Source organism: Cryptomeria japonica, chromosome 2 (assembly GCF_030272615.1).
Source record: "Cryptomeria japonica chromosome 2, Sugi_1.0, whole genome shotgun sequence".
Lineage (NCBI taxonomy): Eukaryota > Viridiplantae > Streptophyta > Pinopsida > Cupressales > Cupressaceae > Cryptomeria > Cryptomeria japonica.
Genome location: NC_081406.1, coordinates 594,451,046 through 594,466,781, shown reverse-complemented (window position 1 = coordinate 594,466,781; position 15,736 = coordinate 594,451,046). Strand labels below are relative to the sequence as shown.

Sequence of the window (15,736 nt, the reverse complement as noted above, 5' to 3'; positions counted from 1 at the left end):
CCACTGGTGTCATAGTGGAAGAAGGCATTTCAGATTTCATTGACTGCAAGATTGAAGACCTAGGATCTCTGATGATCCATTCTTAGTTGAGTCTGTTCTGCAGAAAGGATAAGAAGATTAAACTGGAATTCAGCATTCTGGAAAAGAAGAAACTTCACAATGCAGCCTATTTTCTTGAAGAATTTTTGGATGATCACATTTGAATTATTCTGAGCAAAGTACACAGTGATAAGATGTCACACCAAAAGCAATTCATGTCGTCACCAATTTCTACAACATCGGTGAAGTGCCAGCCCTAAGAAAGATTAGCAAGACAGAAATGACTAAGCTCACTGGTTCTATGAGCGATTCATGGGGAATGACTGTCAATTCCATCAAGGACGATCTGGTCAAATATGCATGTATGGTGATAGGATATCGGACATTCCATGCCAGCAGAATCAACTCTGTCTCTGCTGCAACGGTAAATGCCGCCTACAAGATGATCAAGGAAGATGTATCATTTGCTCTGTGCACTAGTATGCAAAGACAACTTCTGTTGAACCTCAAGTTGATCAAACAGGACAATGCCCTGAAATTTAAGTTTGGACAACTATTGGTTGGGTTGTTCTTCTACTTCCAAGGATACCTTCCAGGAGTAGGTGATATTCAGTGGTCTGCTGACCAACCGGTGACAAAGCAAATCAAGGAAAGCCTACAAGTGGTTGGAACCGGCTATCCAGAAGTGCTGAACAAATACTTTGATGAGTTCAGATGCAAAATGAATCAAAGGGTAAGAATATCCGGTGATATAGTTAAAAAGTATGAGGAATACATCTGCTTCACCATCAAAGTTGATGAGTGCATAATGGAGGTGGTTGAGCCTAGACAGGAAGAAGTGGAACCAATGGGATATGAGGTAATGTATGACATGTTAGATGGGCATGCCTCTACCCTAATCGCCTCACCCCTTGATCCAAAGGAAAAGAGAACCAGCACCTATTTGGAAAGGGTTGCACCAGTTCAAGAACCCTCGGTAAAGAAGGGAAAGGCAGTGCCTTCAGCATTGGTACTAGTTACCACAGCAAGTCCCAAAGTGACCAAGCGGTCACCAGCAAAGAAGAAACCGGAAGCGGCACCCACCAAAGTCATTGAGAGGAAGCGGAAGACAAAAAGAAATACACCAGACTCAGAGGACATTGTCTCTGAAGATTAGCCTAAGAAGACTAGACAAACGAGGAAAAAGACAAAGAGTGAACCGACAACATCTACACTGGTAAATATTGATATTTCCTCTTACAAACCTTTGACACGTTGTCAAAGAACAATTAAGAATATTAGAAGAAAAGTACTTGGTGATTTGAAAGAGTGCTTTGATGATTTTAATGATGATGAAAAGAAAGAATTTGAACAGGAAGTTATCAATTATTTATGTATTAATGACCGGTGACCATCATAAATTAAATCTGAGACGCCTGATTCTTTGTATAATTCTTTAGACAACAAGTGGCGTATTGCCATAGAAAAGGAACAAGAAATAAGAGAGGAAGTATTTGCACAATACTTTCCAGATGTGCTTAAAACAGAACTGTATGAAGTGGTGGAAAAATATAAGGGCCTCTTCTTCATGAGAAGAAGAAGACTCCTGTTATTGGAAGGAAAAGTTCCGGAAGTGGTCAAAGATACCCACTCCCTTGCTCAATCAGCTTTAAGACTGCATGAAGTGGCTGAAGCCAACATGAAAGCAGAGCAAGAACTGGAAATCACTCAATCGGATGAAGTATACAACAGTGAAGGAGAATCGGTCACCACTCAAATGGAACCGATTGATGTTGATGCCTTAAACGGTGACAATGTTACTCTGGATACACTAGTAGAAATAGAAGGTCAGGAGGAACATGAAAGGAAGAAAGAAGATGAGAAGAAAAAGAAAGAGGAAGAAAAGAGAAAAGAAGAGGAGAATAAGAAACAAGAGGATGAGAAGAAGAAGAAGGAAGTGGAAAAGGAAGAGAAGAAGAGAAAGAAAGAGGAGAAGAAGAAGGAAGCGGAAAAGGAAGAGGAGAATAAAAAGGATGAAGATGAAGAGAAGCGGAAAGAAGAGGAGAAAAAGAAGGTAGAACAAGACAAGAAAAGAGCCAAAGAGAAAGAAGAAGTGGCACAGAGCACTCAGATGGAGACTCCAAAGGCAGCCGGTAGTCAAGCCAAACCGGCTGACATTACCAGTCCTATTGACCTCTAGTCTGTAAATGAATCGGAGCTACTGCTGAGCATTAAGCTTGCTCAAGAGCGATTGGATGCTCTAGGGAGGAAAAAGGAGGAAGATGTTATCCAAACTGCGGTGGAAACACTCACCAATTTGATACCTGGTACAAACCTCCTCAGTACCGATTCCTCACTTGCCCAATTAAAGCTTCTATGTACAGTTGTGGAAGACTAGGTCCATAGCCTGGAAGAAGTTGCAGAAACAAATGCCAAAAAGGAGCATAAAAAGGCTCTAAACATTGCCTTGGTGAAGAAGTTGAATTAGCTTCAGTCAGAACTTCAAAAGGCACAAAAGGACATCAGAGATGCAATGGATGAGGGCAATCTACTACTCAGCAAGATTTGTCAACCTTATTTATTCTATGATGATGTGCTCACTTAGAAGGACAAACTGCAATCTGATATGCAGTCATTTATTAGCACCTTCAAGATGCCATATGATTTCTTCTCCACATATGGACATACTGCTCACCAGTTTCAACTTCAGTCTGGAAGACTAGAGGCAGAGATAAGCAACCGGACACGTAATTTGTAGGAACATCAATTGGTCCTACTGCCAAGACTGCAAATTCTCTAGAAATGCTACCTCAATATAAATGCCCTAATGGTTACTCAAGAGATGAGTACCATGGATGCCATGGAGGAGCAGGTTTATCAGATGCAAACGGAGAATGAGGTTGCTACCTCATTGCTTGAATCATGGTCTTTATCCATGAAGACATTTATGCGGGATTTTAAATCAGTTTTTGACAAATTTCACTCTTTATTGTCATAAACTTTTTAAATCAGTTTTTAATGCTAATGGAACAGGGGTTTTTCAACTATACTTTGTCATTGTTGGCAAAGGGGGAGTATTATTTTGTATTTAAAATTTTGATGCATGCTTTGCATACTTTCATGTTTATCTCAGTAAGGAAGTAGTATACATTGTATTTTCTGCTAAAGGGATAGTGTATATGCTTAGGGGGAGTAATTTTGCTTATGGCATAATTCTGTTGTAAAACACTTAGATGTCAAAAAAATTTCCTAAGTGTTGCCATCAATGCCAAAGGGGGAGATTGTTGGCATTTTGATGATTATGTTGTGATTGTCATTGATGGACACACACTTGCTATGAGATCACTTTGAGAATGTATGAATTATGCTCAACCGGTATCATGTTGTAGTCTTTAGACTACTGTTGTGATGTAGAAAGTGTTTACCGGTCTCAAGCGGCATAGAGAGATCAAGTGGTTTAAGGATCTCAAGCGGAGTGGAGAAAAGGAGCCAGAAGCGGCAGTTATCTTTTTCCCAATCTTCAAGTTTTGTCAACCAGTAATTCGTTAAACCGGTATTACTCTGAGTCACCAACCAGTAACTGGAAAGTTGGACAAACTAGTAATACTCTATGATGAGTTACCAACAGGTATATTTTTGTGATGAGTTACCATCCACCGACACTTTGACAGTGTTTTTGTGTCGTGTTATCAAATGTGTCTAGATACAATGAACCTAGGAACTTGTAATGAAATCCTATTGGACCAACATGAAATTAGATTCCTTTTAAGGACATCATGTCTAGGGTTTTGAAAAAGAGAGAGTATGCGAGTATCGTTGTTAGGTTTTGTAGTGGTTGAAAGAAAACCTCTTGAATGTGCGATATTAACTGAGAAGATCAAGTTTGTGAGTTATAACAAAGTAAGGAGTTACTGAAGACTGAAGTAATACTTAAATGCATTAGCTATGAGCTACAATGGATCTAATCAAGCAGACTATGCCATTTTCTAGATCATTCACTTGTTGATTACTCACATCTTTGACAAGTTAGAAACCCTTAACCGGGTAGGCCTAGAAAAGCCTTTGTAAATCCTCTAACAAGGTGGTTCACATCTGTGGATCTGAAATCCTCTCACAAGGTAGTCTTTAATCGAACTTATCTCCTAACAGAGATTGAGATTCCTAACAAGATCTATTCTGGTAAAGAACATTGTATGACCTTAACCGGTATGGTTACTATTCTACAGATAGTTACTTGTGAGTTTCATCTCACCATGGTTTTTCCCATTTGGGTTTCCACGTCGAAATCTCTTGTGTTATGGTGATTGTGCTTCTGTGGGTAAATGCATTATTTGCTATTTGGTTTGCATGTGTGTTAATCAGTTTGTTTGCTAAACTGTTTTACCGGTTTACTGCTAGACTATTAAAGTGTTTAAGTACAGTATTTTTTGGTATACTAATTCACCCCCCCCCCTCTTAGTATTCATCAAATCTCTGCCACCTAAGCTTATGCACTCAAAAATCTATAAATAGAGGTCTCCTAAGACATTTTTACAACTAATAGCTAATCTTACAGTTAATCAGGAGTCTTTATCTTTGCATCTGCGAGTTCATTTGCTTAACATTTTTAGAGTTGTTTTTGAGCAATTTAGCATAAATCATTATCATATTTTAGCTTTGCATATCATATCAATTACCGGTCCATTCCACACTTGCCATCTTGTAAGCTACCAGTGCTTGTCTGAGAGAAAAATCATCTGCAACCAAGAACAATGGGGTTAGGACACAATGAGACATAATAATGAAGTTATAATCTTTTATTTACTTTTTCATTTCATGTTGTTTCATTGGTTGAAACTTAAGTTATATTTGCATGATAGACTAATGAGTTTGCAGGTTTAATCTCTGAGGTGAAACTTAAGTTGATATAGAAACCATAGATGAAACATAAATGGAAGAATGTCTTGATGTAGTTTTTTGAACCTTGAATCAAATCTACTCTTGAGGAAGAAGAATTTCTCTCGAATTGGATGATAATGTTAAGCATAAGATAAGATGATGAAAATGAATTGAGAGGATGCCTTAAACAGGGATTTCATAATAGAAAACACCTTTAGGCTGACTTAGATTTGTGATTTATTCAAACGAAATAGGATTTGAATTAGATAAGACCTCCAAATTATCCTCTCAAAATTTAGGGAAAAAAGTGGAGGACCGGGGTGGTAGGTCGCCTTGGTCTTGACAACATTTTTTTGACTTTCTAGGAATGCAAGATAATGGGGTTCTAATACTGATTCCAGCTCAGTAGATCAAACCATAATGCATAGATATGCAGAATACATCTTGGACGTTGAAATTGGGATAGAATTAAGGATAAATCAGGATAAAATAATAAAAATGGGCACACCTAAGATCAAGGGCTCAATTTATGGAATGTGAACTGATTAAAAAGGACTTAGGTTTAATTAAATTATTAATTAAATGCCTAAGTCCTATAATGCATAGAGGAAAGGGAAATACTAAAATAGTTGTTAGGAGAATGTAAAATTAGACACACTAATAAAGGTGTACAATTTACAATGCTACAATACATATGTATATGTATATGTATATCTATATGTATATATATGTACATACATATATATGTATATATATGTACATATACATATATGTATGTATATGTATGTATATGTACATATATATATATGTATATGTACATATATATACATATATATGTATGTACATATATATACATATATATGTATGTACATATATATACATATATATACATGTACATATGTATGTACATACATATATGTATGTATATATGTATGTATATATGTACATACATATATGTATGTATATATGTATGTATATATGTACATACATATATGTATATATATACATATATATATGTATGTATATATGTATGTATATATATATGTATGTATATATGTATGTATGTATATATGTATATATATATATATATATATATACATATATACATACATACATATATACATACATATATATATACATACATATATACATACATATATATATGTATATATATACATATATGTATGTACAATACATATATGTATATGTATATGTATATATGTATGTACATATATATACATATATATACATGTACATATGTATGTACATATGTACATATGTATATATATGCATATGTATGTACATATATATATACATACATATACATATATGTATATATATATATATATATATATATGTGTATATATATATGTGTGTGTGTGTGTGTGTACATATACACACGTATATATATACATATACATATATATGTTAGGATAATCGGTGGACAACTGAGAGGGGGGATGAATCAGTTGTCAACAGATTATATTAATCAAACCACTTTATAGCCTTTAACCGGAGCACATAAACATTGAATACCGGAATAAAAGAAACAGATACCAGTAAGCAATAAAACTTAAGAATGAAATAGAGAATTAACACAATGCAACCATACCACATAACACCATGATTTGTACTTGGAAAACCTAGTAAAGGGAAAAACTACAGTGGGAAGCCTACCAACAGTCAGATGATACTTCTGCAGAAAGTATGTGATACAATAAGGGGCCTGCACATGCAGGAAGGCACACTGCCTAGAGCATACTGCTCATTACAAAGGAGTCTCACTGACTATAGAGAGGTTATAACCACCTCAAGATAATTGGACAACAATCCAAAAGAATGAACTAGCAGTGATAGCATCTACCATGCCTCATTACAGTCCCGGTTAAGCTCAATATCAGAGGCTTTTGACCTCTTACATAAACCCAATTTGATCAGCTATGGTCGGCCAAATCTCATTCACATATGATATTTCATTCCACGACCACGACCATTACAACCACCACGATCAACAATGAGATCTTACATCAATTTATACAAACCCTAAGCCCTAAACCAATTAGGTCTTAAAAGATATTACAATAAGATTATTACATATATCCACTTTACAATGATATGCCATGTCATCTTGTTGGTAAACAGATTTGTCACTACGGTCGTTTATCTGAAACTGACCTTGTTTGCCTGATGAGCAGTGACAAACATTCCAACAGTTGGAGAGATTGAAGTGAAACCGCAATCTTCCTCTACGTTTGAGAGGGGCAGCTCCCTCGTATGATAGGGATATTTAGGATTTTTGTGTACTTTTAACCTGAAAGTACATAAAGGAGAAAACATTAAACAAAAAAGAAATAAAGATAGAAACCCCAACAATAGACATATGACCATCAACTGAGATTTCTCAACATTAGAAACAAATTACAAGGGGAGTTTATAAGGTAATATGCTTTGCCATGAGATGACGATAAAGAAGAATGACAAATCTCAACATACAGAGAGATGACATACTTCAACACATTCAAACTGAGATACCAAAGGTTGTTTGTGCATCCTCACATCAATTGTACAAATCACATATGCATAAAAAGACTACCAATTTGACATATGAGAAATCAGAAATGATAACACATGAATACATTTAGAACACACGAACTAAGACGTATTCTTCATTATCCTTTTGAAAATATACAATTCCAAAATCCTTTCTATACATAGTGCAAATCAAAATGTCATTACAAGTTTCTCCTGGAATTCCAGCAGAGTTTTCCCCTCTATAAAAAGTCCTCCCCTACAAATGAAAATAGCCTTATATTTATAGGCTTCCCAGAATAACTACTTCAGTAACTAACTTGGATAAGTTAATAACTAACTCATTTTTATGCAAAAAGATCTTAGTTAGAAACTACATCACTTTTGCGTGAATAAGGTCCAGTTTCTAACCTTTAATTACAATGAGTGACAAAAGTCACATCAAAAAGAACCACTTGAAACATTATAATTTTCAAGTTATGGATCTTGCTGAAGTAGTTCTCCATCATCATTTGCTTCATTCGTTGTCATCTAGTCACTTAAGGATAAAAAATATATATATTCATTTGAAAAGAAAATAAAACTTTGAGCCTCTTCATAAGGATGGAAAAGGATCATGTGTTGCAAATATCCATAACTTGAGCTATATCCATCATTGGCATAAATTATCCTTTCACCAACATGTTGCTACTTCATTACACTTAGACATGCAAATATGCACATTCATTCCTGTTAGAGATAACTCTATCTGGACACTTTCATTCTAGTCACAAAATTATCTCCTCGTTATATTTTGTCTAGCTCTCGACATGCATTGTCAACATCTTCACATTTCACACGTAGGCCACTTCTGAATATCAAGTACTTTCACTCGATAACTATTACCAACTTCTTCACCAACATTTGAAGAGATTTTCACTTGTCAAGAATCATAACCATTATATTTTGATTGATACTTTAAATAACTCCTCCAAGATGGTGCTTTATGATTTTCCTTTCATCAGTATTTTGGAAGTTCTTCGAAACTTCGTAAGCTTTACTTGCATTTTTAGTAAACTGTTATCTACTTTTGAACTTTCATTCACACTTCACACAAAGCTTACAATGTCAGAGGTCATATTTCTTCGAGGCTCTTTGTCCAACAGTTCACGGATTTTGGTCTATATTTCTATAGTTTACATACATTAATACCCTATTTCCCATATATTTTGCAATAATCGCAGTCATAAGATGACATCACTTCAGAGCATTCTATCATATAGTTCACTTGCCTTGTGTGAGCTTCCACGATTTGCAACATTATCTACCAGAGCAGTTGCGACTACAACATCTGACGCAATTCCTCTATCATTTATGCTTTGATAAATGCCCATACCACGTAAGGAACTGGCAAAGGTTGTTGCGTTCAAATTTACACCTGTCGTTTTGAATTTGAAATCTTTTTCAAGAAACCCGTTTTACGCATATCCTGCAATCATTGCATTCACTGAGATGACATCTCTTTGAAACATTTTGTCAAACAGTTTGCTTGCCTATGAATGTTTCCACATTTTGCATACATGTCTATCAATGCATTTGCAACTACAATATTCGATACAAGTCCACTTTCAATTATGATTTGATGAATGCGCATTTCCTATTCTATAGCCCCATTTTAGCACAAGTTGGCATATTGCTGATAAAGGTTGCGGAGTTTAGATTTAAACCTGCACAGTGCATTCGCTTGAACGTGTCTGAGGCCTTTTCAGCAAACCCCATTTTGCGCATATCCTGAGATCATCGCATTCCATGAGACCACATTTCTCTGAGGCATTTTGTCAAGCATTTCACTTGCTTTGTTAATGCTCCATGATCTCCACGGTTTGCAATCATGTCGTCAAGTGCATCTCAATTTGACTAAATATCTTATTTGTCATATATCTTGGCTTCTACTTTCAAAAATACACCAAACCATTCCTTACTAGACCATACAATAAATAATCAGCCAAAGGATTCTAACACCAATTCTTACTTTACTCTTACTGTATAAATCGTATTTGTTGAATATTTTAAGCCACTCTAGCATTTTGTAATTCTCCTCCTTCAGGAAATGGTTGTAAGCGCCAGCACGATGCAGAGTGTAGAAAGACTAAAATCTGATGATAAAGAGTGCAATAGGAGGTAACGTTGTATTGCTCATTTGTGTAACCATGTGCATGTATTCATCGTGGCACCATGACATAATAACCTTTTAAAGTCCACACTTCTCAGAATAAACTCCATACTTTGTGTTGTATTCGGGGTTGTAGTAAACTGGGTTACCCTTAAAATACTAGCGATGAACTATGGATTCATCGAATGCACATCCAACAGGGAAAGTGTCACCTACAACAACCCATTGAGGTTCAACCCCAAAACTAGGATGAAGTAGCACCTTGCCCAAACCATGAATGAGTCCAATCAAATGAAGCCAATCTTCATTGGGATAATCTTTGTGAATGACTTCTATTGTTTGGAGGAGATGCTCAATTTGGGGCTCTTCTAGGTCAGGATCAGACTCATCTACAAACTCATTCAGTAGCTCATAGCATTCCCAAATGCTCATCACAACTCTGTCAAGCTTACCATATTCTTCACACTTGCGTAAAAAAAAATCATAAGTCTGGTTAATGTGTTGAGTCCTGTAAAACTCTTCCACAATTGCCCGTCTTTCACTTTCCTTTTGATAATCTCTAAAAGCATGGCCAAATGCATTGCTTTCTGGTGTAACAAAGCCGCCATCAAAAATCAGTTCTTTTGGAATTCCTCAGCAGGATTCCAATCAATAAGGCTTTTACCATCTCCAAGAAGGGGCTCTAGAACAGTGATCGTCATTTGTAATTCCTGCAACTTCAACCTTTGCCTCTAATAACAGCCTTAGCAAGTGCACCTGAAAATTTCCAAAATCTACTGAAATACATTATGTGTGTATTCTGCCATCATTGCAACCACCAGATGAAAATCACTTTCTTTTCATTACATCGAATGAATATTCATAATCTGGAGTGTGAAGCTTCTTCTTCCTCTCTTTTTTAAAATTTAATGGAAGAGGTTAAGAATGCTTCAAAATGGAGAATTTCTAACCTTTTTGACAAAGCAGGCCCATAAGGTTAAGAAATGAGGTTATAAATGCTCATTTTTGGAGCATTCCTAACCTTTTTGTTTTGTTTTGTGAGAGGTTATAAATATGGGTTAAGAATGCTCCAAAACGGAGCATTTCTAACCTTCTTTTGCAAAGGTTATGATTATGGGTTCAAAATGCTTGAAAATGGAGCATCTTTAACCATTTTTTTTAAAGATTATGACCTTGACTCATCAACCATAGAGAAGAATAAAGGAGAGATGAAAATGACATTCTAGACAACTTTTTCCCTCAAAAAGGCCACAATATTAAAATAATCTAAAATATTAAATCATTTATTTGAAAAATAATTTAAATATTTTAAATTTAATGCAGAGGCTTGAGAAAAATGACCATATCTTCTAAACGGTAAGGAGTTCAGTGCTGAAATTTGAAACATGCATTTATGATAGGGAAACGAGACAACAAAACAATTTAATTCTCATGATGAATCCTAAAATGAGAGATTTTAATCATTTATAGGCAATAGACACCAAAAATTGAAGGTTTAAAATACGACAAAGTATGAACTGGGTTCAAGTGAAATTTGGCCACGTGATACAAAATGATGCTTAAATCCTGACTGTCAACTGATTTCCCTCAATTTATGGTAATTTTCAAAATTCTTCCATTTTTCATATTTTGACTAGTAATGACCTTGGACAATGTGCTCATTATTTACGCATAAACACCCATTGGATCTTTACTCGACACTGAGACTGATTTGACGTTCAATTTTAAAGGTATGCCAAATATGGGGGCAACACATCTTTAAACCAAAACAACATTAACCAATCCATAAATAATCTCGGTAACATGTAGAGAACACGTTACATGATACCAGTCCATAACCTGGATAGGTACCAGACGTAAATAGATTCACCACGCCAAAGCGATGTCTCCAATCAGTCGAGGCATGAACAAAGATCACCTTCTGCATTCTGAATTCCATCTAGAAGCTGCACCAACACCACTTGTGCATCCTGTCAAAGATTCTCAGTAAAAGCTTTGTCGATAAAACCTTAAACCCTTATTGGTATAGGCTTACTAGAGTGTATGATAGCATCTGATCACCAAGTCAATACCAACTGACCAAAACATACTCCAAAAACATCAAACCAAATATATTCTATTGATCCAAACATGTCGATAGTATCCAACTGATAGTTCCTTCTGTCGGTAACACAAGTTCTTATACCGGTAACCAAAATCTATCTATCGGTAACCAACCATAATAGCTAGTGTTGACATCAATGACAAAACACCAATACAACACATAATCAATTACTTCATATTGCCAACAATCTCCCCCTTTGGCATTAGTGGCAACACTAGATGTGAAAAAGAAAACATCTAAGTGCCAAGAAGTGCCAAACATTTCTCATAGAAGATATAACAATGAAAAACTAAAAAATCCCAGCAACTCCCCCTGAGGAGTGCAGTCCAATCTGAAACTGATCTGAATCTCTCCCATAAACATTATTTTTCACATATAACTCTCCCCCTTTGACATCAATGCCAAAGATATGACATAGATATCAAAATTATGTGAATCTCAAAACTGACTACTCCCCCTGAGTAGTAGCACCACTACATCAATCTGGAGCAAAGGATAAAGTTGATGATGCATACTGGATAGATGCACTGCTCCGTCAGTTAAATTTCTACCAGAGGGGTAGATACCCCTAACGTGTCTCTCAAATATTCAAATGATTCCTTAGACAACGGTTTAGTGAATATATCTGCAATTTGTTCTTTAGTGTTCACATAAACCAATTTGACTTCCTTTTCTTCCACCTTTTCCTTCAGAAAGTTATATTTTATTGAAATGTGCTTAGTCTTAGAGTAAAATATTGGATTCTTAGACATATCAATAGCTGCAGAGTTATCACAATAGATAACTATCGGTTCACTACAATTTACCTTGATATCCTTCAACATTTGCTTCATCCACAAGAATTGAGTGCAATTAGTTGATGCTACAACATATTCAGTTTCTGCAGTAGATAAAGAAATGCATGACTATTTTTTGTTGATCCATGAAACCAATTTATTTCTAAGAAAGAAAGCTCCACTAGAAGTGTTCTTCCTATCATCAATATCTCCTGCCCAATCTGAATCTGTATATGCACATAAAGTGAAGTTATCTTCTCTAGAATACCATAAGCCATATTTTGTTGTTCCTTGCAAATACCAGAATATCCTCTCTATTGTACATTCATGATTTTCTTTAAGATTACTTTGATATCTTGAAACAATACTTACTGCATTCATAATATCTGGTCTAGTCTGAGTTAGATATAACAAGCCACCAATCATAGACTTATACCTTGTCAAAATTACCGGTGCAGATGTGTCTTCGATAGATAATTTCTCACTTGTCACAATAGGAGTACTTATCGGTTTGGAATTATCCATAACAAACTTCTTCAAAAATTCCCTTAGATACTTAGTTTGATAGATAAAAATGCCTTTGTCAATTTGAGTAATCTGCAAACCTAAGAAAAATCTCATCTCACCAGTCATAGACATTTCAAATTCATTCTTCATATTATTAGAGAATTTCATGCACAATTTATCTTCACCTCCAAAAATGATATCATCAACAAATACTTCAATAATCAGAATATCATCATCATTAATCTTTTAATATAAATTACTATTAGCACTGCCTTTAGTAAAACTAAGCTTCAAAAGATATTTATCCAACCTTGCATACCAAGCTCTAGGAGCTTGTTTCAATCCATATAATGATTTCCTTAACCTGCAAAGCATATCTTTGTCATCTCTCAGTGAAAATCCATCAGGCTGCTCAATGTATACTTCTTCCTCAAGTTCACCATTCAAAAATGCACATTTAACATCCATTTGATAGACCTTATAGTTCTTGTATGTTGCATAGGCAAGAAATAGTCTAACAACTTCAATTCTAGCAACTGGTGCAAATGTCTCCCCATAATCAATTCCTTCTATTTGAGAATATCCCTTACAAACTAGTCTAGCCTTGTTCCTTACAACTTGACCATACTCATTTAGTTTATTTCTAAAAACCCATTTAGTTCCAATAACATTCTTATTTTTAGGTCGGGTAACTAAGGTCGAAGTCTTATTCTTCTCTATCTGATCTAATTCATCTTCCATAGCCTTTAACCAATGTTTATCTTTACAAGCTTCAATAACAAATGTTGGTTCAATTTGAGAAATAAGACATACCTCTTCATTTTCCAATCTCCTTTTGTCATAACTCCCTTGTTCCTATCTCCAATGATTTGATCTTTAGAATGATTTAATCTTACATACCTTGGTGTCTCTGAACTTCAGGTTCACTATTCTGATCATCAGTCATAGTTGAATTTTCTAATTGTGTCGATGTAACTGTCTCAGTGTCTTGTACCGGTTGAGGCATTGTTGGTTCAGTTATAATTATTTCCACTATCGGTTCCCTTTCATATGATATAGATTGATTTTTGTATTGCTCATCCACTTTCACATTTGTGCTCTCCATAATTTTCTGCAATATTTTGTTATAACATCTATATTATTTGCTCTGAATTGAATATCCAAGAAATATCCCTTCATCACATCTAGGATCAAACTTCCCAATTGAATCATCCCTTTTGATATAACATTTGCTTCCAAAAATTCTGAAATATTTAATAGTAGGTGTATGTCCAAACCATAATTCATAAGGAGTCTTACCGGTTTCACCTTTGATATGAACTCTGTTGAATGTGTAGACTGTTGTACTTGCTGCTTCTCTCCAGTAGATGTGAGGCAATTTGGCTTCCATCATCATGGTTCTTGTTGCATCCAAAATGGTTCTATTCTTCCTTTCCACTACTCCATTCTACTGAGGAGTCTGGGGTGTAGATAATTGTCTCCTAATTCCATTTGTCTCACAATAACTGTTAAATTCATGAGAAGTAAACTCACCGCCTTGATCTGATCTTAGATATTTGATTTTTAATCTAGTTTATGTTTCCACCTTTTCTTTAAAGATCTGGAATTTCTCTAAAGCTTCAAACTTCTCCCTTAGAAAGGTCACCCACATCATTCTGAAATAATCATCAATTATTAGCATGAAGTACCTATCACCTTGAAAGCTTCTAGTCCTTGCTGGACCACATAAGTCAGTATGAATCAAATCAAGCACATCATTAGATTTATCATGTGTGCTCTTAAAATAAGTTCTAACTTGCTTTCCCAATTGGCATTCCTTACATACCGGATTATGAGGCTTTATAATCGTAGGTATATCTCTAACTACCTTTGTTGAACTGATCTTAACAATACAATCAAAATTAACATGACACAACCTCTTATGCCATAACCAAATCTCATCAATATGAGCAATCAAACATGTCTTATTACCAGTGTTCAAGTGAAAGATATTACCTTCTATCTGAGTACCAGTTGCAATCTCCAAACCAGTTTTGTTAATGATTTTGCATTTTCTATCTTTGAACTGAAGTTGGAATCCCTTATCCACCAATTGACCAACACTTAAAAGATTATGATTTAAACCTTCTACATAATAGACATAATCAGTATTATGCTTGCCATCCAAAGAAATAATACCTCTACCTTTGATCATACATGCTTTGTCATCCCCAAATCTGACTTGACCGCCATTGTATTCGTGTAGGGACAAAAAATTTCTTTCATCTCTTGTCATATGATGTGAGCATCCACTATCAATTACCCATTCATCCTTGTCCTCAACTTTTGCTGCCAGGGCCTTTTCCTCATTCTTGATAACTGGTTCCGGTTCATCTTCCTTTAAAACATAGAACACCCATTCCTTTCCATTGTCAGATCCACTAGCAAAGTCTCCTGCCGGTTCATCCTCTGAATCATCACTTACTTCTTCCTCATCCGCTATGTAGCATTGTTTGTTTTTCTTGAATCTATATTTGTTCTGATTAGGCTTAAATGATTTCTTAACTCTTCTTCAAATCTTACATTCCTTTCAAGACATCTAGATGCAAAATTACTAATCTTATTACATGCAAAACATTTAAAAGGTGTTTTTCCTTCATACTTATTTCATGTTGGTCCTTTAGGTACTCTTCTAGCAAATAAGGCTTCAAGTTGCTCAAATTCTTCATCCTCTTTCCTCATATCCTCCAATTCTTTTGCATATAGGGCTTTCCAATCATTTTTGTCGATAGA

At 35.3% G+C, this 15,736-nt stretch overlaps 1 pseudogene; it reads right to left on the bottom strand.

The window, feature by feature from the left end:
• Positions 1-5,120: 5,120 nt before the first annotated feature.
• LOC131052174 (probable inositol oxygenase) overlaps positions 5,121-15,736 on the bottom strand; it is a 35,209-nt pseudogene continuing 24,593 nt past the window's right edge.